The following is a 17616-nucleotide window of genomic DNA, read 5'->3' as shown; positions in this document are numbered from 1 at the left end:
GGTTCCTTGGGGTATTACAATTAACATCTTTATACGAATTTAATTTCAACAGTATATAAAAACTTTGCTCCCAAATATTCCATTCCCTTCATCCTCTGTTTTCTTTTGCTTATACAGAAGGAGTAGTACCCTTATTGGCTGCCCATCTATTTTCTAGCAAGTGACACCATATTTTATTAACTATCTCCATAACTCTCTGTAGGTCAAGTGCTCATGGTTGCCACTTTGATCTTGCCACTCATTATCCTAATTGCATCCACATGATTTCTGACAGTCGCGTGATGTCACCTGGCTCAATCATTTCTGGGTTATATGATCTCCCTTGCTAATGAGGAGATCAGTTTTGTAACAGCTTCCCCTACCATAAGTCCAGCCTTCAAAAGCAAGCCACCACTAGACTTCACAGTGATTCTAGTGCTGTTTACCAACACATTCTTCTTTGCTTTGGTAGACACTGTATTCTCCAGGTCCTCCTGTGGAACAGTCATCTGGTGGGTTTTCTGATCTTACATAATGTGGCCACACCAGCACTCCTACTTCCCTGAACCCTTTTTAAAAAATTGAGGTAACACAAACTATACATAAAATTCCCCATTTTGAAGTGGTTTTTAGTATGTTCACAAGGCTGTACAGCCATTACAACAATCAATTTTAGAATATTTTCTTCACACCAAAATGTAACCCTGTGCCAGTCAGCAATCACTCCTTATTCTCTCCTACCAACAGCTCCTGGCAACCACTAATTTACTTTATCACTGTGGATTTGCCTCTTCTGAACATGCCATATGAATGGAATCATACAATATGTGGCCTTTTATGTCTGCCTTCTTCCACTTAGCATAATGTTTTCAAAGTTTATCCATGTTGTAACATGTATCAGAGTCCCACTTCTTTTTATAACGGACTAGTATTCCATAGTACAGATATAGCATATTTTATTTATCTGTTCATCAGTTGATGGAGATTTGAGTTGTTTTCACTTTTTGGCTATTGTAAATAATGCTGCTATAGATATTTGGATACAAATTTTGTGCAGACATATGTTTCAATTCTCTCCGGTATATACCTAGGTATGGAATTCCTGGGTCAAACGGTAACCTTATGTTTAACTATTTCAGCAGCTATCACACTGTTTTCTCAATTTGCTGCATCATTTTACATTTCTACCAGCAACATATGAGGGCTCCGATTTCCCTACATCCTCACCAACATTTGTTATTTTCCCTTTTTTTTTTTTTATTACAGTCTTTCTATTGGTGCTAAATGGTATCTCAGAATGTGAGCAGGGGAGGGGCAGAGAGAGAGAGGGAGACACAGAATCTGAAGCAGGCTCCAGGCTCTCAGCTGTCAGCAAAGAGCCCAACATGGGGTTCCAACCCACAAATCATGAGATCATGACCTGAGCTGAAGTCGGATGCTTAACTGACTGAGCCCACCCAGGCCCCCCTTAAAAGTCTTTGCTCATTTTAAAATTGGGTTATTTCTCTTATTATTGAATAAAGAGATAGATACATACATATAGATACAGATATCTGGATATTAGAGTCTTATCAAATATATTATTTGCAAATAATTTCTCCTATTCTGTGGGCTGTCCTTTCACTTTCCTGCTGGTATTCTTTGAACCACAAAAGCTTTCAATTTTGACGAAGCCCAAATTACCAAATTACCTTTGGTTGGCTATGTTTTTGATGTCATGTCTAAGAAACTGTTGCCTAATCCAAGGTCACAAAAATTTACTTAATTTTTTTCTAAGAGCTTTATAAATTTAGATCTATAATTCATTTTGAGTTAATTTTTGTGCACTTGTGAGATAACGGTCCCACCTCATTCTTTTGCATAGGGATGTCTAGTTGCTCTAGAACCATTTGTGTAAAAAACTATTCTTTCCTCAATAATTGTTTTGGAACTCTTGCTGAATGCTGAATATCCATTGCACATAAACATGTAGGCTTGTTTGTGGACTCTGAGTTCTATTCTCTTATGCTATGTTTATCATTATGCCAGTACCATGCTGTTTTGGTTACAATAGTTTTGTAGTAAGTTTTGAAATTAGGAATTGAGTACTCTACTTTGTTCTTTTCAAAGACTGTTTTAGCTATTCAGGGTCCCTAGCATTTCTATATGAATTTTAAGATCTGTTACTTTAAAAAAAAAAAAAGAAAGAAAAAAAAAATCCAGGCAGAATTTTGATAGGGATTGCATTGAATCTATAAATCAATTTGGAGGTTATTAGCATTGAAACAACAGTAAGTCTTCCAATAAAAGAACATGGAATATCTTTCCATTTATTTAGGTCTTCTTTAATTTCTTTCAACAAGGTTTTGTACTCTCCAGTGTATAGGTCTTATTAAATTTATCCCCCCCCCCTTTTTACTTCAGTGTACAAGTCTTGTTAAATTCACTCCTAGATGTTTTATTATTTTTAAATTTCTCTTAGCATTTTAATTCTTTCCTCTCCCACCTGCCAAGACATTTATGGTATTTTGATCTCACTCAGCATGGGCCACCACTTTTACCATGCTTCACAGAAGCCATTTTACTGGCAAGTAAGATTTACATCAGAGTGTAAATCTTTGACTTTGGGAGAGCACACACAAATTGTTATCTAATCTCATGCTCTATCCCCTTTGATCAAGTATCCTCAGAATCTAGTCCCATGTGTATTCCCGCCACCTCCTGCAGTCCATGCTGGTTAGATCTTTTTGCTCCTTTGGGGTCTAGTTTCTTTGCTCGCTTCTCAGGCCTAGCATGTCCCCAGCTGGGTTATGCTGTCACGTCACCCTAGTTATAGATTTAGTGGACAGGAGGGGAGGTGGGGGCAGATACTGAGGAGTCACATGTTGTCTTGCAGAGAGAGGCCTTGGCATTATTTTCTCAAGCGAAGGGAATGTGCAGCTTTTAATAGGGAAGGGTAGCTCACTTCTTCAGGCTCCGAGGATCAAGAGAAATCTGGGAATTCAAGATTTTGGGGGGCATCAGCTCAGACGTCCCCATTCCATGTGCCAGGGTCTCACTCCTTCTCAACCACAGCAGCATCTCTAGCATAGGAGACCTAGTTTACTTGGTAGTTTAACCTTTGGCTCTTGGTTACATAATGGTTTAGCTCGATCCGGTTCTCTCCACTGCAGGTTATGAAAGCCTCTTTACTTGCTATGAAAGAGACCTTCTGGTTCTCACACTTGGCTTTCAGCTGTCTGCTAGTCACTTTCTCAGCTTTTTCATTTCTTTACCTAGAGCTTCAGGAGAGCTACACAATAACCATTCAATCCCCTTGTAGTTACTATCTCCTCCACACAGTACAAAAGCTAATACATTCTCTTTCACTGGTATACTACCCCAATTCATCGCTGGTGAAAATCTTAATAACTGGGCTGCCACCTTGTGCCAGTCACCGTCTGACCTCCATCTATCACCAGTGACGAGGTCTTCCTACCAGGTGAATGGTGAGTGATGCAGATCCAAAACTCCATTTTATTGTCTGCTTTCTCAGACCTGTCCTGGCTGAGTAGTAGTTTGGGTGTTTTAGGAACACACTCTGAGGCAGACTTTAGTCTTCAGGATAATTATTAGGGAGAGCTCTTGGGATCAACATCTGTGGATAGGAGGGGAAGCAAACAGGAGTGGGGAGAGGTAGAAGTTGATCTGAGCTGCAGGCTGATAGCCTCAGCTAACCCCACTGGGAGCTCTCGGGTGGAAATGGCCATTGAAGTTGTCTTCCACAGGGCCAAAATAGCCAGGCCTTTCTATCCTTGCCATTATCAGTCATTGGATTTGGGCCACCTGGGAAAGGGGCATCTCCTTGGGCAAGATGGCTCTCTGCAGATGAGGCAAACCCTGAAGGAAATGCAAGTTGACAGCTGTGTGCCGACTACAGTCTCCAAGGCTGGGCAACAAGTCCTTCCTTGAAGGGCATCTGGTCAATGCATGTTGCTATCTGTCAGGTTACTCTCCAATTGTTCAGGTTAAAAAAAAAAAAAAAAAGAGTTCAGTATGCTACGTGAACAACTTTTCTGTAAGTGTGAAATACCTTAAAAATAAAAATCTCTTTTTAAAATGAACATACTAATATCAATTAAATGTGACTAAAGAAACACCTAAACAAGAACCTTCTGCTGCTGATACAAAGAAAGAGGAATGACCCATTATACCTAAAAAAAATAATAATAAAGTTAAAAAATAAAAATTAAAAAAAAAACAAGAAAGGGGAATGATGTTAGAAGACAAAAATTCATTTGAATGAGTAAAACACTGATCACCAGAAGAGCTGGTAGGAAATAAGGCTGAAAGGCAAGTTGAGGCTTCATCCTTGCTGACACGACATACCTCAGACTAGGGCAAGAACAGAAAATGCTTGCTTCATTACAGCTAGCCTGGCGTTTAATTTCACCTCACCTCTTCTGAGTAGATAAAGTCTTTTCCAGATTACCTTTAATAGTTACTGTTTCCCATTTTCCTCTTCCTTTGGTTCCCTCCCTCTCCAAGGCCATCATGGAACTTGGAATGTGGAGACGTGAGTCTTTGCTCAGCTTCCCCAAACTGGAATGAAAATTATTTTTAGGATGAATCTCTGAGTCACAGAGGGAGGAGGGAAAGAACCATTTTAATCTCTTCCTTTTCCTTCCTTCATAACCTGCTGTACAGCTAAATCATTTAAAAATTTTGTGTTTTTCCTCTCTTCCCCGAGAATCACTTGCCTTTTATTTTTCCTCTGGAAACAGTATCTATAAATCTCCATCAGAAGCTTCTAAAAATGGAAGAAATGTTTCTTTGCTGAATGGACCACAGGCTAAATTAAAGGAGATTTGCTTTAAGCTGCTTTCATGTAAGTAAATCTATTTATTATAATACTGATCGTTGGGATCTGAGAGGTTGTATACAGTTATTCCTCGTGTTCTCTTCACTAACCGCTTTGCTGCACCCCCTCTAGGCTTTCCTTTCTGTCTCTCCTAGCCTGAGGGTAGCAGAAGACTGCTTTCTGGGGGGAGATGCGGGTAGGGATTGTGCTCTGGCCTTCCACCTTTGCAGCAGCGTGCTCAAGCGTGTCTCCTGCTTCACTATTTGACCACATCTCTTTGAGACAGAAATAAGCACGGAGTGGACGTTGCACTTTTTAAAAAATGTCTACCAATTTACACAATAAACATTGAAAAAGAAATCCTACCCAAGTTACCAAGAAAGTGGGGGAAAAGTTCTATCTTGGATAAAATAGGCACTAGAAGAACCTCTGTGGGATGGATTGAATGAAAGGAGAGAGAGCTGGCTTACCTTCAGGAAACCATGTTTTAACCAGGTGAGCTACTGAATGACGATGTTAATGACACCCCTTATTTATGCAGTTGTTTAGCATTTTCAGAGTGCTTTCACAGACACAGTCTCAGGTAATCCTTGGAACAATCCTGGGAGGGAGGTGAGGCAGGTGTTATTTATACCATTAAAAAAATAAGATTAGGGGCACCTGGGTGGTTCAGTCAGCTAAGCGTCCGACTCTTAATCTCAGCTCAGGCCTTGATCTCAGGGTCATGAGTTCAAACCCCATGTAGGGTGTAAAGCCTACTTTAAAAAATAATAAGATTAAATGATTTGCCTGTAGTCTAACAACTAATAAGTGGCAGAACTGGGACCAGTCCCTAGGTCTGCTATCTATTGTCAGTGCAGGATACCAGATGGATTCTTCTGATTTCAGAGTGGAACCCCCATGAATTACTGCTGGAAGACTTGTCTTATTTAAGACTTTTAGGGACTGCTTGGAAGCAGACTCATATAAAAAAAAGTCACTGGGCTGAGATGTCCTGAAGCTCTCTGGGGTACTAAATACCAAGCAGATGGATCCAAACTGAAGAAAAGATAAATTGCACAAAGCTATGTGAGTGGACATAAGTGTGACAAATAAGTTTCATCCTGTACTAATTTTGAATAATGTATTTAGGATTGTTAATCTGAAGCATACTTAAAAGAAGAGCTTGGAGCTATGCTTTATTTCAAGAAAGGAGCCACAAGAAAGCAGCTATGCTTTATTTTCAAGAAAGGCCAGGGGCACCTGGCTGGCCCAGTTGGTAAAGCCTGAGACTCTTGATCTCAGGGTCAGGAGTTCAAGCCCATGTTGGGCATGGAGCCTACTGAAAAAAAGAAAGAAAGAAAGAGAACCATGAGTTATTGTTGACTGTTTCCTAAAGTCATATAGAATGATGCTAGCTCTTGGTGCTAAGAATGTGGAAAATAAAACTGGAAACATTGTTTTATCCTACATTTGACATAATGATAATGAATACCTGGAATCATGCACCTAATTCTGCCCCAAACCCTTAAAAAGAGAGCCTGGTAGATACATAAGGTTGTAATAAAGGGGAACTAAAATAATCAGATTCCCTGCGAAGAAAGTTGCTTTAAAAAAATTATTAAATAAGTGGATATTTGGAGGAAATCCTTACCTTTCTGAATTTTATGTCATAGAGAGCAATTACAATATTAAAAAATACTTCATTTTCTTTTTTTTAAACATCTGTGTTGTTTATAATTTTTTTTGACATTTATTTATTTATTTTGAGAGAGAGGGAGAGGGAGGCAGGGGAGGGGCAGAGAGAGAGGGAGTGACAGAGAATCCCAAGCAGGCTCCATACTGTGAGTGCAGAGTCCAACAGAGGGCTCCAACCCATGAACCATGAGATCATGACCTGAAATGAAATCAAGAGTCGGAAGCTTAACCGACTGAGCCACCCAGGTACCCCAATTTTTTTTAAAGTAGGCTCCATGGCCAATGTGGGACTTGAACTTATGACCCTGACATTAAGAGTCACATGCTCTACCGACTGAGGCAGCCAGGCAACCCCACTTCATTTTCAACATTTATTGAGAGAACATTAAATTCAGGGCCTATGCTCAACACTAGAGTTCACAATGAATAGAACAGAGGTTCACAACCATCATTAGAGAATACCAGACTAGACAGATCTTTAGTCCAACTGGGCAGTTTTTCTCAAGTTCTTAGTAGATTGGCATCTGGTTTGCAGTACACAGTTTCTTGGGTTTGGTAGGTGTGTGTTGGTTGCCAGAGACCAATCATCCCTGGTGAACCTACAATCAACTTCTTCAAGCTACACATCTGAAGGACTGGACTCCTCATCCCACCGAGAGGATAAAGTTCTTACTTTTAATATAAACCTTCTCTTTAATGCTTACCTAGGTTTTGACAGACACCATCCTTGTCTGTGGTGAGCATTTCTGAGCGAGGAAGGTACAGACAGCTCCTGTATGACCAAGATGTGTTCCCCAAAGTTGATTTCTAACTTGGTTGTTTGAAACTGAAAATGCACTTTCCTCAGAGAAACAATGTGACAAACCGGGGTTAGGTTCTCAGGCCCACTCATAGGAGCCCACTTAGCACATATGCCACTCTGTGAGAAGAATGGACACCATGGCATTGTTTCCATGGGGAAAATGGGCCCCAGCAGCTGAACAAGGTCTTCCTTCCTCCCCCACTTCCTACCTCCGTGAGTAATGAAGCCAGTGTGTTTACTACAGGAAATGCAGCTCCTAGTGTGGGTGGCTGGGCTCTGTGGCAGACTGGAATGTCTTATCCACCTGGCACAGATAGTCTCTCACCTCTCCTGCCCTAAGCCCACCAGTGAGGGGAGTGGCATTAGGTAGGGAGTCTTTCCCCTTTCAGGGTAGGGCTGCTGGCATTCTTTTGTATCAAAGCCAGACACATAATTTCTGGGGTCCCTTGTTCAAAAAGAAAAAAACAAATGCAGCTAAAGGTACTAAAACATAAAGGTTTTTTCTTTCCTTCTGGTCTCTCTCGACTTGTCCTGGTGTTTTAAATTTAGATAGACAGTTTATTATAACTGTTTAATATCGTGCTAAGGAAATATTTTGTTATTAGCATGGATTTCACAATTAATTTTTATATTGCCATAAACAATGCCAGTTCGAAATACAAGAGCATTTAACTCCTATGTGAAGTCACCAAAATGACACAATTTGTTTCGTAGCTCATACATGCATATATATTTTGTTCTTACCAAAGCAGTGGAACACCGCAGAAAACTAACTTAACCATTATTATTTCACTTCTTGATACACATTCTGCCAGGACTGTCTACCTTTGCCTTCATGAGGAGGAAGAAAGGACTGAAAGGAAAAGGAAATGTTTTCAGCATAAGTGGTTGGCTAATACAGGGAAGAAACACAAGAGAGGGTACAATAGGGTTCCTTGGTCTTTTGTGTTTCTTAGAATGCCATTGCCTTCTTTCTGGTTTCAAAGCAAGTTCTGGTTTCTTTTTTTTTTTTTTTTTTAATTTTTTTTTTTTTTTACCATTTATTTATTTTTGAGACAGAGAGAGACAGAGCATGAACGGGGGAGGGGCAGAGAGAGAGGGAGACACAGAATCGGAAGCAGGCTCCAGGCTCCGAGCCATCAGCCCAGAGCCTGACGCGGGGCTCGAACTCACGGACCGCGAGATCGTGACCTGAGCTGAAGTCGGACGCTCAACCGACTGAGCCACCCAGGCGCCCCAGCAAGTTCTGGTTTCAATGGAAAGCATGGCCTTTTGGAGTTATCAGCCCCCTCCACTTACTCGGCTGTGGGCATAACACCCCCTGTACTCACTGGCTTTGTTTCACTGAACTCCAGCACAGTGTGGGTCCATGAGTATTCTGTGCTTGTGGGGCATGGAGAATGCTCTCTGTGAATGGGGCAGCAAGGAACAGTGGACGTGCATATTGCTTCTCTTACTCACATGCATGCTCCATTGTCCCATCAACTGCACTATAAAACAGAAGTTCAAAGATAAAATTATTAGCTGGGGCGCCTGGGTGGCCCAGTCAGTTAAGCATCTGACTCTTGATTTTGGCTCAGGTCACAATCTCACAATCTGATTTGTGAGATCAAACCCTGAGACCTGCTCTATACTGCCAGCAAGGAGCCTGCCTGGGATTCTCTCTCTTACTCTCTCTCCCTGCCCCTCTCCAGCTCACACACACACGTGTGTACTCTCTCTCCCTCTCTCAAAAAATAAAAAACTAAGAAAAGGAGGATAAAATTATTAGGAATTTCAAGATGGCAACAGTAGAGTATTAAAACAAGCATAGTCTTTCTGAATGTGGGGTCCTGTATAACACCCTGAGTATGGGAGGCATGGGGGTGAGGTTGGGGGAGGTGGGGAGAGGCCTTTGGCAGCCTAACACGGGCATTCACAAAGATAGAGCCACCCAGGGTGGGCAGATGGATCTTAGGCCTCCTGAGGGCCTCGCTATTTTTGTTTCAGGACACCATACCTAGGGCATTGTTAGAGATGGTGATGGCTTCAGTCAAGACCCCAGAGGTGGGTCTGGATCTATAGGGATGATAACATTTTCAGGGGAGGGTGTCTGAGTAGTGGCAACTGCCAGCTGGCAAAATATTTGTCAAACAGAAGGTGGGAGATGGGATTGTGGAAGGCAGACCTACTAAATCATACTACATACTAGTTGATAACTTGAGTACTCAGAATGCTGAATGTAAACAAATCTTCCACACAAGTTTACTTAGAGTTACAGATAGTAATTACCTTCTTTCCCAAGTGACAGATAGCTTGTCTATTTTGGAATGCAAAAGGGAAGGGAATGACCTTGTACAGTGAAAGCTGCTTTGTCCCCACAGTTGAAAATATTTATCAGTCCCTGTGGATGGGCAGAAAGAAATCATGTCTATTCTTTCTATTTACAGTGGTTATGTGGCAGAAGCCCGGATTATTCTCAAAATTACTCCAATAGGTATTTCCCAGTACACTTAAATGTTTAGTTACATAACCATTATTCAAGAAGTGTACAAATTTTTGTTTCAGAAAGTAATTTTATTGCACAGAAAGCCTGGCTTTATCTAAAAAAATTTAAGTAGCTTACTTACTGCAGCTTTTCTACAAAATCCCATTTATCATAGCCTAAGAGAATGATATAATGTTTATAAAGTGTTTACCCGAAACAGGCTGCTTGGTAGGAATTTGACAAATGATGCTATTACCATTCTCCCAAGGGGTAAGCTCTTTGTTGTCCCATCAAGTTAAATGTAGGATCTTTGATTTTCCTTTATAGGTGTCTCCCACCTCATAAAAGCATTCAACTGATCTGCCTCTTAATGAACTTTACATACAGTTTTAATGGATTTTGACTGAAGACAGTTTCTTCATAATTTTTAACTATAGTCAATTCTCGTTACTCGCAGATTCTGTTTGCAAACTTGACTACTTGCTTCAATTTATTTGTTCCAAAGACTGTACACTGTAAACCAGATGCCAATCCACTAATAACACAAGAAAAGCAAAATCAATACTCAGCATTTTCAGTCATTTGTGGTTATGCAAAGAGTGGTGAAAAATTTGTTGCCTTATGTCTACGTTTCCATAGAGGTTGAACAAGGCAGTAGTCTACCTTCTTGTATCAACTCTCATACTATAAGCAAGTGTCTTTTCTGTGGTCTATTTAGTGCCATATTTTTTTGTTTTGTTGTTGTTGGTGGTGGTGGCGATTTAGCTGTTTAAAATGGTCCCTAAGAATAATACTGATGTGCTGGCGAGTGTCCCTAAGTATAAGAAAGGTGTAATATGCCTTTCAGAGATTATATGTTAGATATTCTTCATTTAGCATGAGTTATAGTGCTTTTGGCCATGAGTTTAATGTTAAAGAATCAACAATATATATTAAATTAGGTGTCTTTAAATAGAAACACACAGAACACAAAATTATACAATGACTGATTGGCAAAAATGTTGAGACCAGAGTTTTGCAGGATCCTAATCCTGTTATTTCCCCTAGAAGCAATGGCTCAGCAGTCACTAATTCAGTGTTCTTGGTGACTTTATAGAACAAAGCTACCATGAACAAAGAATCAACTGTACTTGGCAATGCGTTTCTTCAGTGGAAAGTTATTTACAAATCAAATTACAATGTGTTCTTTTAGAAACCATGTCTAAGAGAGCAATCATTTTAAATTAAGAGTATAAACATAGATACATAGAAGCTTCAAGTTAGAGAAGACCTTGGATGTTACACATCTCTGCAGGCCCCTCCTTCCTCATTTCCTTTTATAGCACCCTGACAGGTGGCCATTGTTTTCTGATTGAATGCTTCCGGCAATGTAGCACCGCACTTCACCAGGAAGTCCTGTCCACTATGGTTCAGTTCCAATATCCAAAACTGTCCTTTCTTATACTGAGCCAAAATTTTCCTCTTGGAAATAGCCCTCCTGATGGTTTAGATCTGAACTCCAAAGCAACACGAAACACATCTACTCTTTCCTCTGCATAACAACCCTTTAGCAGATCTCTTTTCTGCAGGTTAAATAGACCCAATTCCCTCATCTGTTTTTCAGAGTATAAGATTTCCACACTTTTCTTGGATGTCTCTTCTGAAAGAATCCTAATTTGTTATGTATGGTAGTACTTTTTATGTGATATCTATATTTGAACACAAAAAGTTCAGAAATTCTGAGCTCAACAGCATAGGTCTGATACCCCTGTGATTTGAATGCTGGGTGTATCACTTTAACACAATTTACATCATGTCATTATTATTTTTTTATGATTGCTCATACCGCATGAGTATCTGTAACTTACCCCTATATTATCAAGTCAAGCTGAATCTCCCAAGTCCTCGTCCTTTCCAAATGACTTTTCTGAACAAAGAGGCTATACTTTATATTTACTACAGTTAAATGTCATCTCTTTCTGTAAAAACCATGATTTTGAGTAATTATTCTGTCGTCTATCATATTCTGATCTGAGTTCTTAAATTTGCTAAGTATCTTAATTCAAAACATTGACAAAAACATTACTCAGGACTGGGCAAAAGGGGAAGAAAAATGTGTATTGCTGTTTTTGAGAACGCAAGGCTTCAAGATTTGTGTCACTCCATTAATCAGCATTCTTCCAATCAACGTTTCTCTGCAATAATATAAACCCATATCCTCTCATCCCAACCTAAAGGTATCTTGACTTTTTGAAATGACCAACACATTTGTTCAATAATGTAATAATCCTATCAAGAAAGGAAGTGGTATTTCTTTGTAATGATTTACTTGAAAAGACTCCATGACTCCTACTAATAGTTACATTTTCCCTAACACACTGTGTTCTGTGATTTATATTAGGAAATTTCCAGGGTTTGGCATCAAGCTTAGTGGTCTGTATTTTTAAAATCTGTTTTGCCCTCCATCTTGCAAATCATGATACTGGCAGTTTATCTTAATAGGAAGATAGTAATTGAGTTGGAAAAAGATAAAACAAGTAGTCTAATGAGGGAATTTAAATTCAAACAGGTGAAGTGAGGGCAACTGGGTGACTAGAGACTTACCCTTCACTCATCTAAGCATTCACCAACTCCCGCTGATTCTGCCCCAAGACTATCACTTGTATCGTCATTCCCTTTCTGTGCCCACTAGAGACACATTCTCTCTCTTTCTTTTTCTCTCATGTTTAAACCAGAGTTTGGATTGGGTTTTCCGTCACTGTGACAGAATTCTGACTTACCCAGTAAAGAGTGGCCCTTAGAGGGCATCAGAGTATTGTTACCAGATTAAGGATGCAGGGCAGAAAAAGCAATAGATTCTCCTACCTTCTCCCTGTCTCTAATTTCTTGTTCATCTAACCCACCTTTCCCATTTATGGCAGAATTACCTTTCTAAAGTACTCGTTGTATCATCTAAGTGCCTCTCCTACTGCCTTTAACATAAATCCAAAAGTTTTGGCATCCAAACAAGGCCTTCTCAGTCTGGTGCTAACTTGTCTGCATTCCCCTAGGCCTGTCAGATTTCTTCTACTTCCAAAGTGTGCCTGGCACATTCATGCCTTTGTACATTTTGCTCTCTCATTCAGAAATTTTTTCCCTGATCCTTCCTGATGGAATCACGCCCAGGCTCAGATATTCCCTCTTCCAGTTGAAGCTTTCCTGATGTCCTCATTAATTGTTCTTTCCAATAAGAGCAGGTAATTTGCATTTCTGTTCTGGAAGTAATCATCTCATGCTGCTTTATGGTGTACTTACTCGATCCTCTCCTGCATGACTCCACTACAACAGTGGCTTTCAGACTCTTTTGACAACAGCATAGTTCATAGCAATAATGAGAGATAAGTAGAAATACATTTTACACTGTTATCCAATTGGCTCATTTATATATACTTTATTTCATCAATTTTAAGAAATAAGTCTTCTAGGGGAGCCTGGGTGGCTCAGTCGGTTGAGTGTCCAACTTCGGCTCAGGTCATGATCTCACCGTTCATGGGTTCTAGCCCCATGTCGGCTCTGTGCTGACAGCTCAGAGCCTGGAGCCTGCTTCCGATTCTGTGTCTCCCTCTCTCTCTGCCCCTCCCTGGCTCGTGCTCTGTCTCTGTCTCTCAAAAATAACAATGAAAAGAAAATAGGTCTTCTGTGTTAATATTTCTAAAACCAGGATGCAGCAATAGAGTATCATATTTTGATAAGAGTTTTCACTTGTGTTGTTTTCACTTTCTTAATAGTACATAAAATAATGGCATGTCATGATTAATGACATTTCAGATTTGTTGAAATATAGTAGATAATGGAAACATAAGTTTCACAAAACAGTATTTACCATTTATTATGGGCAATGCTCTCTAGTTTTTTATTCTATTTCCACAAGAAAAAATGCAAGTCATAATCCACCAAAATCACTTCACTACTCACTACTGGATCATAGCCTTCAGTTTGAAAAACTACTGAGAACTGAAACTATTTACAGCCACACAATAGGATTGAGAACGAAGACCGATGACATTAACATGCCTTTACAACTCCACCATTCACAGAAACTTGACTTCAATTCCAAGAAATTCTTGCCCAAGAAGATGAAGTTGCAAATAACTTAACTGCGGTTTCAGGAATTTCCTCAAAGTCCATTTATCTGAACAACAGACTATTGACTGAACTAGCCTTCGTCAGGATAAACAGCCTGCTCCTCAACAGATTACTCTTGGATTTGTCAAACAATTGTTTACTCTTCTAGGCTCCCTTCAAAACTCTCCCCTCCCTGTAATCGTCCTGAATGATATTATAAATTCAGTCCAGTCTCAATCATGCTTTCATTGAAAAGACTTGTCTTAAACCAGATGCCCTGAATCTTAGAACTATTCTACGCATGACATCCCTTTTTGAGATGCTAAGACTATCAACATAGTGGTATCACTTACTGTTGTAAGCAATAAACTTGGCTTTGATCAACAGGTTCTTTTGGTTGTCTTTGCTGGATGTCAGGAGTTGACACTACATTACAAGCTCTCAAGGGAAAAGCAGTATTTATTTGTTTTCCTCCTATCTCCTGCTGGTGATCAAACATTGATGGACAAGGAAGGAAGGGTGTCTCAGGGATCTGAGGGTATCCTATTGCGGGGGCAGGAGGGATGTGTAATGGTCACACCTAAGGAGCTCTTGTTGCAGAGAGACTGCATCCACAAAATCTTGCGGTTGGAAACAGGCTCCCCCTTTCTCTTGGTTTTATCTACTCAACCTCTTCACACCTGGTACTCAGATGATACTGTTTTAAATATAAAACATATAGAACACACCAGCTCTATCCCAACCACTTAACTTCAAGCTACTATGTGATATTTAAAGTGGTTATTTGCCTCAAGCTTGAAGATGGGCATAATAATGGTTAAGGGGCTACCAAACGTTTGGTCCTCACCAGGAATTATTAAGTCATTGAAAAAATGTGCTGACCCGTGTCTCTAAATTGATAAATAACTACATAAATTTCCCATAAATGCTGGAAAGTCTCCTTGGACCAAATAAGTCATGGTAAATAAAATTAAGTTTGCTTTCATCCAAGTAGTCCCAAGAAGGCACCAATCTACATTTCCCACTACATCTCACAGTACACCCCTTCCCAAATTCTGATTCAGGCCTAGTCCCAGCTCAGCAACAAGCCAGGTGCTCTCCTTCCTGTTTTAGCTCTCTTGCTGTTCCCAACGCAACAACACCCTCCCCCTCGTCTCCTCTGGTTATATCTCCTTCAGATCCAGCTGAGCCTCCTCTGGTTATATCTGCTCCTTCTGGTCCAGATGAAAGATCACCCGTGGCGACCTCACTTAGAAGCCCTCCTCCATACCCTCAGGCAGAATTAATGACCTTCTTAGCTTTTAGCCGCTAACAGTGTTGGCTTCGTACTCAGGCTGCTACCTTCTAGCCAACCTGTCTTCAGGCCCAGGCTTTCTTGTTTCCCGGCCCATCCCTAAGCACACGGGCTAAGGCTCACTCCTCTCGGATGGCCCAGTGGCTTGCCCGTAGTAGGTGAGCAAATAAACACTAGCAAGGAGTTTGGTCACTTTGTGCTATAGTGATGTGGCAAGGGCAGAGCACAGAGGGCCCGTCTGCCCACCTCCCACCCAGCCCCCGGCCCAGCCCAGCCCACCTGAGGTGGCTGATGACACCGCGTGCCTCTCCCGCCGCCCCCGCAGCGCGCGGAACCCAGTCACCAGCGTTGGAAATTCCGGCGCGTGCAGGCGCTCGGGGCCGAGCGGGGGCGGGGGAACCCGTGGAGTGAGCCTGTGACGCGAGGGGGCGTGGCTCATGGATACCCCGCCCCCTCTCCCTCGCCCTCTCTCGCGGGTCGGGGTTACATGGCGGCGACTGCGGCAAAGCGAGAGCCTCGGAGACGCCGCTGCCGCCAGCACAGCCGGAGACCTGAGCCGACATTGGGGGCTGTCCGCGGGCCCCGCACTCCCTCGATGAGCCGGAGAAGTCCCGTGAGTGTGTGTGTGTGTACGTGTGCGGGGCGCGCCGGCGGGGCGGCTCTGGAGGGCGCCGCGGCGGGCCCGCCGGCGGCGGCGGAGCCGGCTCCTTCCTCCATTGTGTGTGACCCTCCGGCGGCCGCCGCTCAACAAAGGCGCTTTTGTTCCGTCTCCGGCCCTCCCGCCCGCCGGCCCGCCCGCTCGGGCCTGGCCGGCGCGTCCCCGCGCGAGCCGGCGGGCGGCGGGCCGGGGTCCCCGCGTGGGGCCGGCAGAGCGGCCGGCGCGCCCCTCCCACCCGGCACGCCCCTCGCAGGCTGCCGGGCCCGGCCGCGCCCGCCGGCCCCGGGGCCCCGCTGCTCCGCTGCGGCACCGCCACCCGCGCCGGGCTCCGCGGGTTCGAAGCCCGCCCCGGGCGGCGAGCGACGGGCGAGGGGCGGCGGCCGGGATGGGCGGCCCGGGGAGCGTGAGGTGGCGCGGAGTCTCGCCTTCTTGGCACGCTGCCTTCGAAATGCTCCCGCGTCTCCTCCCCCATCCCACTCCGGTGACTCGGCCTCAGCTGACTCCGGCCGGGCAAAGTCTCCAGTGGACTCGGCGAATTGCGTAGCGCGCACCACTCACCCGGCTGGTCTCAGAGCCCCGAAGTCTTCTGCTTAAGTTTTGAGTTGTAGCTGTAAATGAGGTACAGAAAACTTGTCCGAGTCGGAATTCCTAATTTCTTTTCTCCAGCCCCCCCCCCCCCCCCCTGCAGCCTTTCCTTAGCTGCGTTCGGGACTTGGAGCATTGGTCTTTGAAAGTACCCAAATGGAAACTTGTTTTGTCAGTTCACTGAAAAGGGCCTCTTCACTTGGCTGTGCGTTTTTATCTGATTTAGTGAGGTGCGTTGAAAAGTAAAGGTCTTCTAGCCTCCTTTGTTCCTTGGCTTAGCGAGACTCAACTGGTTCAGGTGTTAGGTGGGAGCTCTGTGAAGCAGGATCTTTTTGATTCCTTTCCTGTTTTATTTATCTTTTGCTTGCTCATTGGCAAACATCCAATGAAGTGGTGGAATTAGAAGCTTTATTGCGTTTGCAGCAAAATTCGTGTTGTTTTCTTCAGTGCTAAAAATGCTCTTAAAAGTCAGTATTAACTTTTTTAACGATGCAAGATGATTTGTCAAGGGAAAAAAATTAACGGGGGACAAAATGGAGCTCAGACAGCTTCAGTGTAATTTTCTGATTGCTTGTTTCTTCTAGCCTTGTTCTGTTTTAAAGTTCTGATTGGATATATTCTCTCTTAAGCGTTGGGAAACTGAGATGGAAAGAGTAATCTGACAGGAAGAATGTAGGGTCCAAACAGGGCCTGGCCCTGAAAAGGAACGGCTTCTAGAGTTTCTTCTTAGAAATGTCAGGTTTTAATGTGTGAAAAGTAATTTTGAACTGGGTGGAAGAATTTCTAACCTCTCTAACAAGTCGTTGTTCAAACACGTTTATGAAGGGCTTGCTTGCAGTGTGCCAAGGAGTGTAAAGTCCTTTCACATATATATGTTACATCACTTAGTAAGAATTGCCTGGTGAAACTTGTAAAATTGCTTATTGGTGTTCTAAATTCAGTAATTGTAGTCATCTAGGAAATATGCCAGATTTGAGCAGGACATGTTTTATTATTTAGATGTTACTGTTAAGCAAAAAAAAAAAAAAAATCTCTGGGAAATAGGGAATTGTTTATAAAAACCTTTATATATGACCATATTTTGGAGTTCATTTACTTGCAAAAGAGGATTAAATGTAGTGTTTGGCTACTCTTTGTGATTAAGAAAGAATCTGAAGAAGATTGATTTGAAGATGAGTTAATTTTGCGATAGAAACAGCACATGTTCTCATGACAAGTGTTAGTACTAAATGTGTTGCAGTGTTTTGCATAA

At 42.3% G+C, this 17616-nt stretch overlaps 2 protein-coding genes across 7 annotated transcripts in view; one reads left to right on the top strand and one right to left on the bottom strand.

Annotated features, from left to right (window-relative positions):
- Positions 1–15503, bottom strand: part of LEO1 (LEO1 component of Paf1/RNA polymerase II complex) — a 76861-nt gene extending 61358 nt beyond the window's left edge. The window contains exons 1-4 of one of the 3 annotated variants that reach the window (XM_078448622.2): positions 15401–15487; positions 8609–8767; positions 5269–5399; positions 4430–4539 (exon numbers count right to left, since the gene is read on the bottom strand). The gene's annotated coding sequence lies outside the window, so the exon portion shown is untranslated. Of the gene's footprint in view, positions 1–4429; positions 4540–5268; positions 5400–8608; positions 8768–15400 lie in introns of all 3 variants that reach the window. The other 2 variants (XM_078448621.2, XM_060618511.3) reach the window with 2 other exon arrangements.
- The window catches only part of MAPK6 (mitogen-activated protein kinase 6), a 46926-nt gene continuing 34016 nt past the window's right edge, over positions 4707–17616 (top strand). Inside the window, exon 1 of one of the 4 annotated variants that reach the window (XM_078448620.2) lies at positions 4707–4825. The gene's annotated coding sequence lies outside the window, so the exon portion shown is untranslated. Of the gene's footprint in view, positions 4826–15621; positions 15749–16098; positions 16399–17616 lie in introns of those variants that run through there. The other 3 variants (XM_078448618.2, XM_078448619.2, XM_081795872.1) reach the window with 3 other exon arrangements.

This window comes from Panthera onca, chromosome B3, assembly GCF_046562875.1.
Source record: "Panthera onca isolate mPanOnc1 chromosome B3, mPanOnc1 haplotype 2, whole genome shotgun sequence".
NCBI lineage: Eukaryota > Metazoa > Chordata > Mammalia > Carnivora > Felidae > Panthera > Panthera onca.
This window is presented reverse-complemented; position numbering and strand designations above follow the sequence as displayed.